The sequence below is a fragment of the Rhyacophila brunnea genome, unplaced genomic scaffold (genome assembly GCF_057557595.1).
Source record: "Rhyacophila brunnea isolate RB1 unplaced genomic scaffold, BYU_Rbru_1.0 scaffold_15, whole genome shotgun sequence".
NCBI classification, from domain to species: domain Eukaryota; kingdom Metazoa; phylum Arthropoda; class Insecta; order Trichoptera; family Rhyacophilidae; genus Rhyacophila; species Rhyacophila brunnea.
Genome location: NW_028232806.1, coordinates 7,618,804 through 7,631,416, shown reverse-complemented (window position 1 = coordinate 7,631,416; position 12,613 = coordinate 7,618,804).

The following is a 12,613-nucleotide window of genomic DNA, read 5'->3' as shown; positions in this document are numbered from 1 at the left end:
CTTATTAAAATTTATTAACGATCTGGAACTTGCACCATCGGCTAAAAATTCTAAATGTGCCTCTATTTTGTGGCGGTCTGCAAGTCACGTCGTTAGCACTGTATGCAGGGGGTAGTGAATGTGTTTTTGCTCAAAACTACTGTTTATATGAAGGCGTTGCCTTATTTCAGAATCACCATACTCTTAAACAAATTACCCCTACCCTAAAAATATTAAAATTTCATATTGCAAGCCAATAAATCAAGAGAATATTTATTAATGATTTCTATTTTGGACTTTTGCGGTACTAATGTATTTTTAGAAACTTAGTACTTACTTATTTGGTCGATAATGATGATTATTGCATAACAAGAAAACTATTATTGTGGGCTGGGAATGGTTGCCAGCGTAAATAGAAAAATAAATAAATAACAAAAACACTGTAGGTATTAATGTAAAAAGTATTGTTGCCATGTTTTCAAATAAAAGTTTATAAAAAACACTGAAATATTGTTTAATTCTCACACCATTCATGATTTTCTATTTGCAGGTATTCTTCATAATTAGAAATAAAACATTTTGCAACACATGTACGAAATATAGATTAGTATAAACATACCTCGTTGGCTTGAGTTTCGATAGTTTTGATGGAAAACAAATTCATATTCTGAGCGGCGCTGAACGAAAGAAAGTGTTAGAATGGGCTTGATGTAAGTGCGCCCAGTTGGCTTATAATGCCGTGGATCCCAGATTCGAATCCTGGGTCTGGCAAATAGTATGGACCTAATAGTATGAGCAAGTGGCTATCACCCATTTCTCGTAAAAACAAAAATCATTTAATGCAATCTTCCACTCTGTGGAGGCCCATGTATGATCCTACTAAGATTAGACATAGTCAAAAGAAGTGCAATCCAGTAATAACAACTGTAACAAGAAGTATATTTTCTGCACACAATAAGAAATCGCATCTGCATACATTCGATTGTTTCACTATAGAAATACAGCATGTGGCAATTATTTAGACCAAAACGGGCTTCCTTCTCTATGGTCTTCAAAACAAGCAGTTCTCTTCTCATTGAATAGTTTTAAAACTCGTTATAATAATTCTGTACCTCAGAGGCAGACGGATGCAAATCCAAATACCCAATTGTTCAGGAGAGCCAAAAAACAATTTTAATTTTAAACGAATACTCATAACATCTAAGAAAATATACATAGAATGATCATTATTTTTTTTATTTTAATTCAATTAAAGTACTTCTGGAATATGTAAGAAAGGAATAAATATATTTACAATTTTATATCTAAAAAAAATAAAATAAAAAACGTACTGTGGATTTGCATCCTTCTGCCTCTAAAGATATTTTGTTAATGTGGATTTGTATCTTATTTATCTAGCCAAAATAAAACAATTTATAAGTTAAAAAAATTTATAGGTATAAATATAACAAAGCAAAACACATTTTTTTTTTAAATTTTTATTATGTCATCATCATCACCAGCCTGAATCTATTCACTGCTGGATGAAGGCCCCGCTAATCTCCAAGCTGATTCCACTTCTCTCGTTTCTGTGCGTTGCGTTGCCAAGTTTTTTCGCAGAACTTTATCATTTCATCGATCCAGCGGCCTCTAGGTCTACCTTGTGGGTGTTTTTACCTCTTGGATACCACTGGATGACTAAATTTGTCCAACGATTGTCCTTTCTTCGAGCCATGTTCCAGCCCATTTCCATTTGAGGTTTTTAGCAAACTCTATCACATCATTAATCCTTGTCTGTTCCCTTATCCACTCATTCCCTTTTTTGTCCTTTTGCGTTATGCCCAGCATGCACCTTTCCATACCACGTTGTGCTACTCTAAGTTTCTGGATCTCTCTTTTACTTAGGCTCAATGTTTCACACACATGTGGTTACGGGAAGTACACACTGGTTGAACACTTTGCACTTTAGGCATTTTCGAAGAAATTATTCAAGCGGCCAAAAGCACTCCAGCCTAGCTTTACTCTGCGAACAATTTCATCAAATATACATCCATCTATAGACACTTATTGTGCCAGATAGATGTAGTTTTTCACCTGTTCGAGCTGAATGCCATTGATGAGGATCTCTTTTTGGCCCGCAAAGCAGTTGAACATGACTTTATTCTTTGATACATTTATTTTCAAGCCTACTTTGTTGCTTACTCCAGCGAGTTACTGCATTCTGCTTTGGAGGCCTTCTGAGTCTTGCAAACTACTATTTATTGTTATCGGCAAAGCGTAGATGACTCACGTATTCTCCATTTATGGGGACCCGTGTCATTCCAGTCAAGTTCTCTAAATAAGTCTCGTAAGGTAGGTATGGCATTTGCATCTTTGTGCTATGCATATCTTGGACTAGGACTTTCATCTCTCTGCATGTAATAAATAATTCCGAAAATATTTAAAAAATATCAATCATTTTTTCAGTATTCATTTAATTTTATAATATGATAAATAACAATAAATTATTATCATAAAATTTATGTGTTGATTTCGCTATTCTTTCATAGATGGCAGTATCAAAACTTTTAAATCGTAATTATTTGTCTTATTTCACAATAATCTAGTACCCTAGTAAAATAATTTTCTAATATAAGTTTTATCAAAAAGTCATATTATATTAAATTTATTCATTATTATTAGTGACAATAATATAATCAGTGATGTTCCTAGATAAAATGCCGCCTCATTTTTTATACATTATTTTTATCATCCTTTCATGAGTCCAATATCTAAGAAATGTGTTGTATGGATACATTACTAACAAATAATATATGACTAATTATTCGTAAATCTGCACGTGTCGTTTCTGGTCACCAAAGATGTCGAAGGGCAACGGAAGTAAACTAGATATCGCGAACCCGACAAAATCAGTGAGCTGAAATTTTTAATGGAAAGATATTTTCGTTATTGCTAAGTTTATTTAGCTATTTCTATATATTCCAAACGATTTTCCTCGATTTGCCGCCCCCAGGCGATGCTCAATCTGCCTACCCCCACGGGAAGTCACTGATTAATACTATTTAGGTACATACCTCGTGGTGTAGTGCGCAAGGCGCTGGCCTTCCATCACTGAGTCTTGGGTTCGATTCCCAGTGAGGTTAAAATATATTTAAATAATCTAATATGTAAATTCCTCAAACCTGGGAGTTTTACCACTCTTATTGGGATTCATGGCCTGTTGTGGTGTTTAATAAAGAAAGAAGAAAAGAAAAGAATAAGCACCTACATTGATACTAGGTAGACATCCTGTGGATACACAATAATGTACAAAGGAATATTAAATATTCTAACACGTCTAAAATCCTTCACAATAAATTTTATTGTGAAGGAAGTTAAATACGTTTTACCGAAGTTCTTATGTATTTCTCTAAAAGTCTAAAAGTCTACGAACCACTACCAACAAGATACAGAGCTCGAATATATAAATAATTAGATACCCATGGCCCCCACAAGAGGGGGGGGGGGGCTGACAGGGCTCTTGCCTGAGGGCCCTTGCCTGAGGGGCCCCACGTGGTGCGTCTATCTTATAAGTGAGATAAACACACATCACAAATTTGCTCTAATGGTAAAAAATTCGCCTGCCGCGCTATTTTAACATTTTAAAATAGGTATGTGATTGTGTGATGCAAATTTTGATTATTGTATGTATTCGAAAACTTCATTACTCAAATGAATTTATTGAAAAATACAAAAAAATCGTTAAAAATAAACTGAATACCCTTAATTTTACCTGGAACGCCATTTGGGAGACTTTTCTGTAGAGCGTCTGTTTTTAACCCTATCGATAGATAGGGGGGCCCGACAAAGATCCTGGTCTAGGGGCTTCCTTCAGGATGTGGGGGCCATGTAGATACCTGTTACCTATGTATTTTTTCATGATCTCGAAAAACAAAAGGTACCGCACGCCACTGCTACCTACCCACCTGTCTACTTATCTGAACATATAGTTAACCAGTATAAAACTGTGTTTATTATCTAGATTTAGATAGTATACCTATAGGTTTGACACTTTTTTCATCCGTACAATCTGGGTACAGGGTTAATATTTAATCATTGGAATCGTGGTCTCTTGAGAATAGAAAACATATATCCATTCTAACTATTGGTATATTTTTTGCAGATTTCATTGTTTTCGTCTAGCTAGGACATTGGTTAATGAATTTATTGGGATATGGATGCGAGACTACATATATGTTACATATAATATGTAGCAGTGGCGAAGGGTGGAGGTAGGTTGTTAAGATCCAACATAAATAATGCACACAAAACTTTGTCAGTCATACGTATTTTGTTGTCATTGAACTAAGACTATAATTTACAGATATCAGTGGCGAAGGGTGACTTTTTGAAAGAGGTAGGCTGTGGAAGTAACCATGCTTGTCAGATATATTTACGGGAAATAAGAAGATAACCCAATATTACTACTGATGAATAGGTACGCTAAATCGATGAAATTTCAAAAGCTTAATTGGTTTGTTATAATTAGTTTATAAAAATAAGTAATTGGTTTAAATTACTTATGTATTTTCCTAACCATTTATAAATGTAACATACGCTCAAAATATATTACTTATCATCTAAGAAAATATCCGTTGTTGTATATATATTATGTTCCATAACAATTTATAATTTAACCCGTAAAGCTAGACATTTTAAAATACTTCTATATTTAAAACACAAACTTAGGTAGGTACAATATCAGATATATAAATTGTCTAATGAGTGAACTAATAGATAAATAAAAGTCACGAGATAAATTATTTTATATTTTTAACAACCATCAATACATATTTATGTGATTGAATCCCATATAAATTATTTTTTAAATTATCTTCTTATAAATTATTTTGAATAAATGTGTTCTAGCGATGTAAGCGCTAACGAAACAACTTATACATTTGTATGCGGGACGCCAGACATTTTGAAATTATGAGAAAAAAACTTATTATTGAAAAACCTATATAATCCTATACAATATGTGAAGCGAAACGCGGTGCATAGATAATGCTTATTGAAATATGGGATACGAACGTAAAATTATGACAATTATACGATAGATGTCTTTGGGCATATTGAATATATTATTATTTCATCATCATCATCATCATCATCATCATCAGCCTGAATCTATCCACTGCTGGATGAAGGCCTCTTCAAGTTGCTTCCACTTCTCTCGGTCCTGTGCATTGCGTTGCCACGTACTTCCGCAGAACTTTATCATTTCATCGATCCAGCGGCCTCTAGGTCTACCTTGTGGACGTTTTGTACTTCTTGGATACCACTGGATGACTAGATTTGTCCAACGATTGTCTCTTCTTCGAGCTATGTGTCCAGCCCATCTCCATTTAAGGCTTTTAATAAACTCTATTACATCGCAAACCCTTGTCTGCTTCCTTATCCACTCATTCCTCTTTTATATTATTTATATTTTATACTATTTCTAGTCATAGATAATGCTTATTGAAATATGGGATACGAACGTAAAATTATGACAATTATACGATAGATGTCTTTGGGCATATTGAATATATTATTATTTGTGATTATATAAATACGTCAATATGAAAATCAAAATTATTTTAAATTTTAAATAATCGCCTAGTATGGAGTCTTTGCCACTGACAGATATGTACCTAGTGTTGGTTAGTTTTTAAAATTCAATTAAACTCTACGTAAACCAAGCCATAATAGATAATAAGTAAATAGTCAAAAAATATTCGTCTATCTATAAAATATCTAAAATTAACACATTAAATCATACATCATTGTAGATATTTTATCGATAGACGAATATTTTGTATCTATTGTGATTTGGTTTAGGGAAGACTTAATGAATTAAAAAAAAAACTAACCAACTGTAATTATGTAGGATTCTTAATTCAACGAAAACAAATAAGTAATAACTATGACTGAAAGAGTGTGCACTATATTTGTCGGTTGGCCCATAGCATACCTAAACCAATATGGTTTGATTTAGACAGGGTTTTATTGAAATTTGAAAACTAACCAGCACCTCAGCAGATCTTAACAACCCACACCTCGCTATTGATAATATGTAGGCATCTAAGTATAAGAAAGAAACAAGTACCTAGGTCGTTATGTAATTAGTATTTTTAATGCAAAAAGTATCAGAGTTCTAATAGGTTTTTATTGAAAATACGTAAATAAGGGTGGATTGTACCGATAGTTTTCATTAAAAATAATCAGTATCTACCCAACTATCTTTATGTAGAAAAAAATGGTACTGTGACTGCGCCAAAGCTCAGTTTGATATAGATATCTTTAAAAAGTTCATGTTATGCATTGGAATATAATATTGTTATGTTTATTTTCTAGAAAAAGTATTGAAACGATGAAATATTGAAAAATCTTCTTACAGTGTTCTAGAAATCTCTACATTTTAATGATAAAACAACCATAAATTAATATGCACCTAGTAATAATGTAATAAGAAGATTTTTTCGAACTAACGCATAGGTATTTATTTACTCAGGCAGATTGAGCGTCGCTTGGGGGCGGCAGTTGCCCAAAGGGCGGCAAATCGAGGAGAATCATTAGGTATATAAGTATAGAAAAATCTACATAAACTTAGTAATAACGGAAATAGCTTTCAATTAAAAAATTAACCTCACTGGTTGGAAACAAAGTGTAGGTACTATAAAAGTTTTAACAGGACTTTATTTTTTTGTCGGGTTCGCGATGTCTAGTTTACTTCCGCTGTCCTTGGACGTCACGTTCTTCGTGAACAGCAATGACACATGCATACTTAATTTAAAATTTATCCAAATATGCCACTCGCGAGTTTATGAAGTTGTCAGGTGTATGTTTAAATGCACCTACCTATCTGAAGCCGTAGGCTCGCAATATTGTCTATTGAAGCAGAGATGGCACTTAAATTAGATTTAGTATTACATACCTTGTTAGCAATGTATCCATACAACACATTTCTTAGATATTGGAGTCATGAAAGGATGATAAAAAGTAATGTACTTATACAAAAATGTGGCGGCATTTTGGCACTGCCTAGGGGCGGCATTTTGTCGAGGAACGTCACTGTATTTACTCTATCTATACTGATCTATACATAATGGTTTTTTTTAATGGAATTTTTTTTTTATTTTAGATATGTAATGCACTTATTCATTATTTAACATATGATCGACCTACCTAATAATTTTCAATAAAATGCGTTAAATTGCAGTTTTCGCCAGAGGTAGGTATTTCTTGCACTCAGTAGCGGCAGTTTTCATTGACGTAGAAAGTAGATGATGCAATTGATTCGTCAGAAGATCTAAGGGTGGCCTCGAAACGATTAACACCAATCATACAATATTATAGGTACAGCAATATTATAAAGATGCGTATGTCACACAAATTAAGTAGAAATTAATACTAGACCTATTATGTACCCAAAGCATAAGACAATCCCTGCAACTAACATCAAAGTGGCCTACAACGTAACCACCCAACAGATATGTACCCACACAAAAAAACCACTTATATTATTATGTGCCATCATTATCATCTTCAAAAATGGTTATTTTTAGTGACATTATGTAATTCCATTATTCTAGGAAAGAGAAATGTCGCTACATTTCAAAATCATACAAGTCCACCTTTAGGTATTTTTGATTTTTTTTGTGAATTACTGAAGAACTACTGCTTTCTAACATTTCTGCATTATCAAAATGTTTAAATTATTAATTTTAAATATTCTATACTCGAAATAATATAAACTTTCACCCTTGTGACTGTGTATTTGAGAAAATAAGCTGTTTTTCTCCTATTCATCTATTATGGACTTGGCTGATTTTGAAATCCAGAAAAATATATTGATTTTTTTGTTGATACGTTAGTAGCTGGAATTTATGTTTGTTTTTTTTTTTTATCGTGAGGGCCTCAAAATCAGTCATTGCCTCGGGCTTACAAGTCCTTATTAAACCTGCCACTGCACACCCTTAAAGTCAATGACTATTAGACTTCACGAAAACGTTACTTGATCCACAAAATACCTATAAAATGGTTCAATTGAAAATCCTTGGTAGCTTGTTGTTATAGTAAAATACACAGCATTGATATTGTAAACTGTAAGTATTGTATTTTGTAGAGGTGTAAGGCGTTTCTGACTGTGGCGCCGGCAGGACAGGAGGTGAGGAGTGGGTGCAAGAGTGAGAGGTTGTGGGTGTCACGTGGAGTGGCGCTGGCGTGGAGACAGCGATTGGAAATTGCGTATTCATGAGGACGACGATATTCCCAGTCGTAAAGATTGGATTCGATAGGTTACTGCCGTGCGTTGTCACAATTTCATCAAGCCACGGACTACGCGAGCGGTGGGACAGTGGTCAAGATTGTTTGCTCACATCTTTGAGATATTAAAACCGTCTGACATTAGCGTAGTGATAAATATTAATAAATAGTGCCTTGTCATTGTCTGTTAACGTGTCCGGGAATTTGTACGTATGCAGTTCGCTGTATCACACTCAGTGGCGGCTCGACGACTTTCTAGATGGTGGGGTTTAGCCATTAATTATTTAATAAGTATACATAGGTACCTACTGTGGCACCCCCGTATGGACCCCATTTGGGGATGTCTCTGTGTATCTGGAGAGGCCCGAATCGGTATCAAATCCAACAAATAGTAACGGCTGATTGCGAAAATAATTAAATAATGTTAAATATCTGCCGGCAACATTGTCTGAATAGCGTTAAAAAAATACGAATGGCAGCGCCGCATTTTGTACGGCTCTCAAGTGACCGTTGGTTTTAGCGAGAGAAGCGTTTTTGACAGCAACGCTGTTAGCAGTGTTAACCTTGCTATCCGTCAAAATTAAATCGAAAAGAATTTGTATAAAAATGTAACCGTTTAGAATATACTAACGTAAATATACCTTGCCGTTTCCAAAACAATTCCGGTGTGTTATTTGTTCACCTCCAAATCCTAAAATCCAGACGAAAAACCATACTAAAAATTAAGAGTGACAGTTTGCTATTCACCTACCAAAATGGAGGGAAATGATACTACCTACTTTCTCATATTATACATTATGTACGAGGGTGGGTCAATAAGTCCTTAGAAAAGCCGACAGGTGGCGCGACTAGTACTGTAAGCGGTTTGTTTTCATGCAGCGGCACTACCGATTCAGTATGCTGCGAAGTTTCAATCAGATTGGTCGGGTTGTTGTGTGTTTCTCGTACATTTAAAAAAAAAATTTGCTTGTGGAAAATGGAAAAATGGAAAATGGAGAAAATTGAGTTTAGAGCTGTTATTAAACATTTTAATATAAAAGGGTTAACAGCAAAGGAAATAAAAAATGAGTTGGATTTAGTTCACAGCATATCTGCTCCTTCACTTGCAACTATTTATAACTGGTTAAATGAATTTAAACGTGGTCGTACATCAACAAAGGATGAACCACGCTCAGGACGTCCTGTAGAGGTGACTACACCAGAAATGATCAATAAAATCCACGATATGGTGTTAAGTGACCGAAGATTAAAGTTGAGTGAGATAATTGAGGTTACAGGGATCTCAAAAGGTAGCGTCATTTCTATTTTACATGACAAATTGGGCATGAAAAATATTTCTGCAAGATGGGTGCCGCGTTTGCTCACAGTCGACAATAAACGCAATAGGGTGGTGGCCTCTAAAGCCCTGTTGTCGCTCATGCAACGCAATCCGGATGAATTTTTTCGTCGCTTTGTGACTGTAGATGAAACATGGATACACCACTATACTCCCGAAACGAAAGAACAGTCAAAGCAGTGGATTGCGAAGGCAAACCATGTCCAAAGAAGGCGAAAACCGTAAAATCAGCTGGTAAGGTTATGGCTACTGTATTTTGGGATGCACGTGAAATTATTTTCGTTGACTATTTGGAAAAAGGAAAAACAATAACAGGGGATTATTATGCATCTTTATTGGACCAGCTAAAAAACAAAATTGAAGAAAAACGGCCTCATTTAAACAGGAAAAAAATCCTCTTTCATCAGGACAATGCCCGTGTTCACACATGTTTACGATCAATGGCTAAAATTGAAGAATTGAAGTTCGAATTGGTCGACCACCCACCGTATTCGCCAGATTTAGCCCCCAGTGACTTTTTCCTTTTCCCAAACTTAAAAAAATGGCTAAGTGGACAACGTTTTTTTTCAAATGAAGAAGTCATCGATCGGACAAATGCTTATTTTGAGGACCTTCCGAAAACTTATTTTTCTGACGGTTTAAAAAAAATTTGAGAAACGTCTAACCAAGTGTATTGAGCTCCAAGGAGATTATGTTGAGAAATAAAAAAAAAATACAAAAATAAAAACTGTTTTAATGCTTTTTTCTAAGGAATTATTGACCCACCCTCGTACCAAGCTACGTATAACAGTATGATTTTATAAATGAGGAAATGAGTAGTTTTCAGAATAAATAATATGATTATCTGAGTTGTTACTTAATCACATCTAAAATGCGTGCTTAAAAAGATTAACTTAAAAATAATTATTATTGTAGACTTGCAATTATCAGTTTTGAACAAAGACATCCAGCGACCGTTTTTACACACCTAGGGGTCAATTGATTCGCTCCCCAGTAAGCGTATACTGGTATACTAACGCTAATGCATTCACATCCTTTGTAAAACGAGATTTGTACCGCGGCGATGGGATGGGACTGAGTGACCCCGGTCAGTGAAAAATAGACGTCATAGCTTTCTTAATTTGTGCATAGGTGTCACCGTGGAATAGGGCGTAATTAATTCAATTAATTATTTTAATACCGCGTAATCAATAATATTTTTTTACTTAATTTACATTCATTGCTTTATTTATTTGTATAGGTAATAATAATACATATCTCTATAAAATTGCGATGGGTTTAGATCAGGGGAGGGCAAACTGCGGCCCGCCGGGTATTTTTTTGCGGCCCGCCATCATTAATTGTACTTCTGATTACGAATAACTTTTTTTATATTTTTTTTAAAAAATATTGACAATAGATTAAAATTTGAATAATTTGTTGTTTCGTTAATGTATTATCTCAGTACGTCTTCCTTGCGTCTCGTCTCACACTATGTAACCACTATTTTCTATGTTGAACATCGTGACACATTTAAATACTTTTAACTCTGCGTTGCAAGGAAAAAAAATATATGCCCACGATATGGTGAAGAGTTTGAATGGATTTCAATTAAAACTCAAGTTGTTCCTTCGAAAAATATCGAATAAGAACGTGGACCACTTTCCAACTTTGAAGTTGCTGAATATACCAGAATATAAATTTGAAGAATATGGTAAAATTATTAAAGCTCTGAATGACGATTTTTTACGAAGATTTGGTGACTTCCGAAAAATTGAGACAAGTTTAGCAATAGTACGCGATCCATTTTCAATAGATATTGATATTGTACTGACAGAGCTACTACAACTTGAGATTATTGGTCTGCAGTGTGACACTGATTTAAGAGAATTGCATCGTCGTGAAGATATATCAAAATTTTACAATGCCCTTAATTCAGACAAATTCGAACAACTTAAAGATTATGCAAGAAAAATGTTCGTTGTTTTTGGATCAACCTATATATGTGAACAAACATTTTCGATCATGAACCTCAATAAAAATTCTTTACGATCAAATATCTCCGATGCCCATTTACAAGCAGTTTTGAAAATATCGTGAACTTTCTATCGGAAAGGTTCTCCAATCCAAGGAAACGGTCTCCAATTTTATTAGATTCAATACAGTGTTGCCATATTTTTCTATGCTGATTATAGTACAAAGGCGTAAAATTATAGTATTCTAAAAAATATATATAGTAGGTACAGGAACATTTTTCGCCTTGAATCCTTTAAAATTATAGCATTTTGGTATATTTGGCGTAAAATTATAGTATTGTACTATAATTATTATTATAGTACGGTTGGCATCACTGATTCAATATGAACATTAATTCAACTTTCATAGGTGATTTTGGCAACATTCATGAATTCAAGAATGAAAACCTAACCTAACCTAACAAATAATCCAGTATATCGGCTATTTTCAAAATTTGTTAGCTGCTGGCTTCCTGTAAAGTTTAAACCGACAAGAACCGTGTTTTATTTAGACATGAATTTTATGTCAGTACTGTACGACCCAAAGAGGTAGGTAAAAAAAATTCAGTGTATTTTTAGTGATTTTTTTGTATTTTTTAATACCGTCACTACTAGATAACTTGATTTTCACTGTTTTTGAGATATCTATTGAATATGATTCAACATTTCCTTCTGTACGAAATGATACAACTAGGTAAGTCAGAAGTTAATGGGAACTATGTTAATTTTGTCTTCGAAAATATTAGATAACTTTAAAACCATAAATGCATTAAATAAATAAAATAATGGTACAGTTCGGTTATGAGGAATACAGCGGAAAACACATTTTGAAAATACCCGATATACTGGATTATTTGTTAGTTTGGGTTAGTTTAGGTTAGGTTAGGTTGGGTTAGGTTAGGTTAGGTTTGGTTAGGTTAACCTAACAAATAATCCAGTATATCGGCTATTTTTATAATGTGTTTGCCGCTGTATTCCTCATAACCGAACTGTACCTAATTTTGCATTTTTATTTTAAATAATATTTATATAGCCT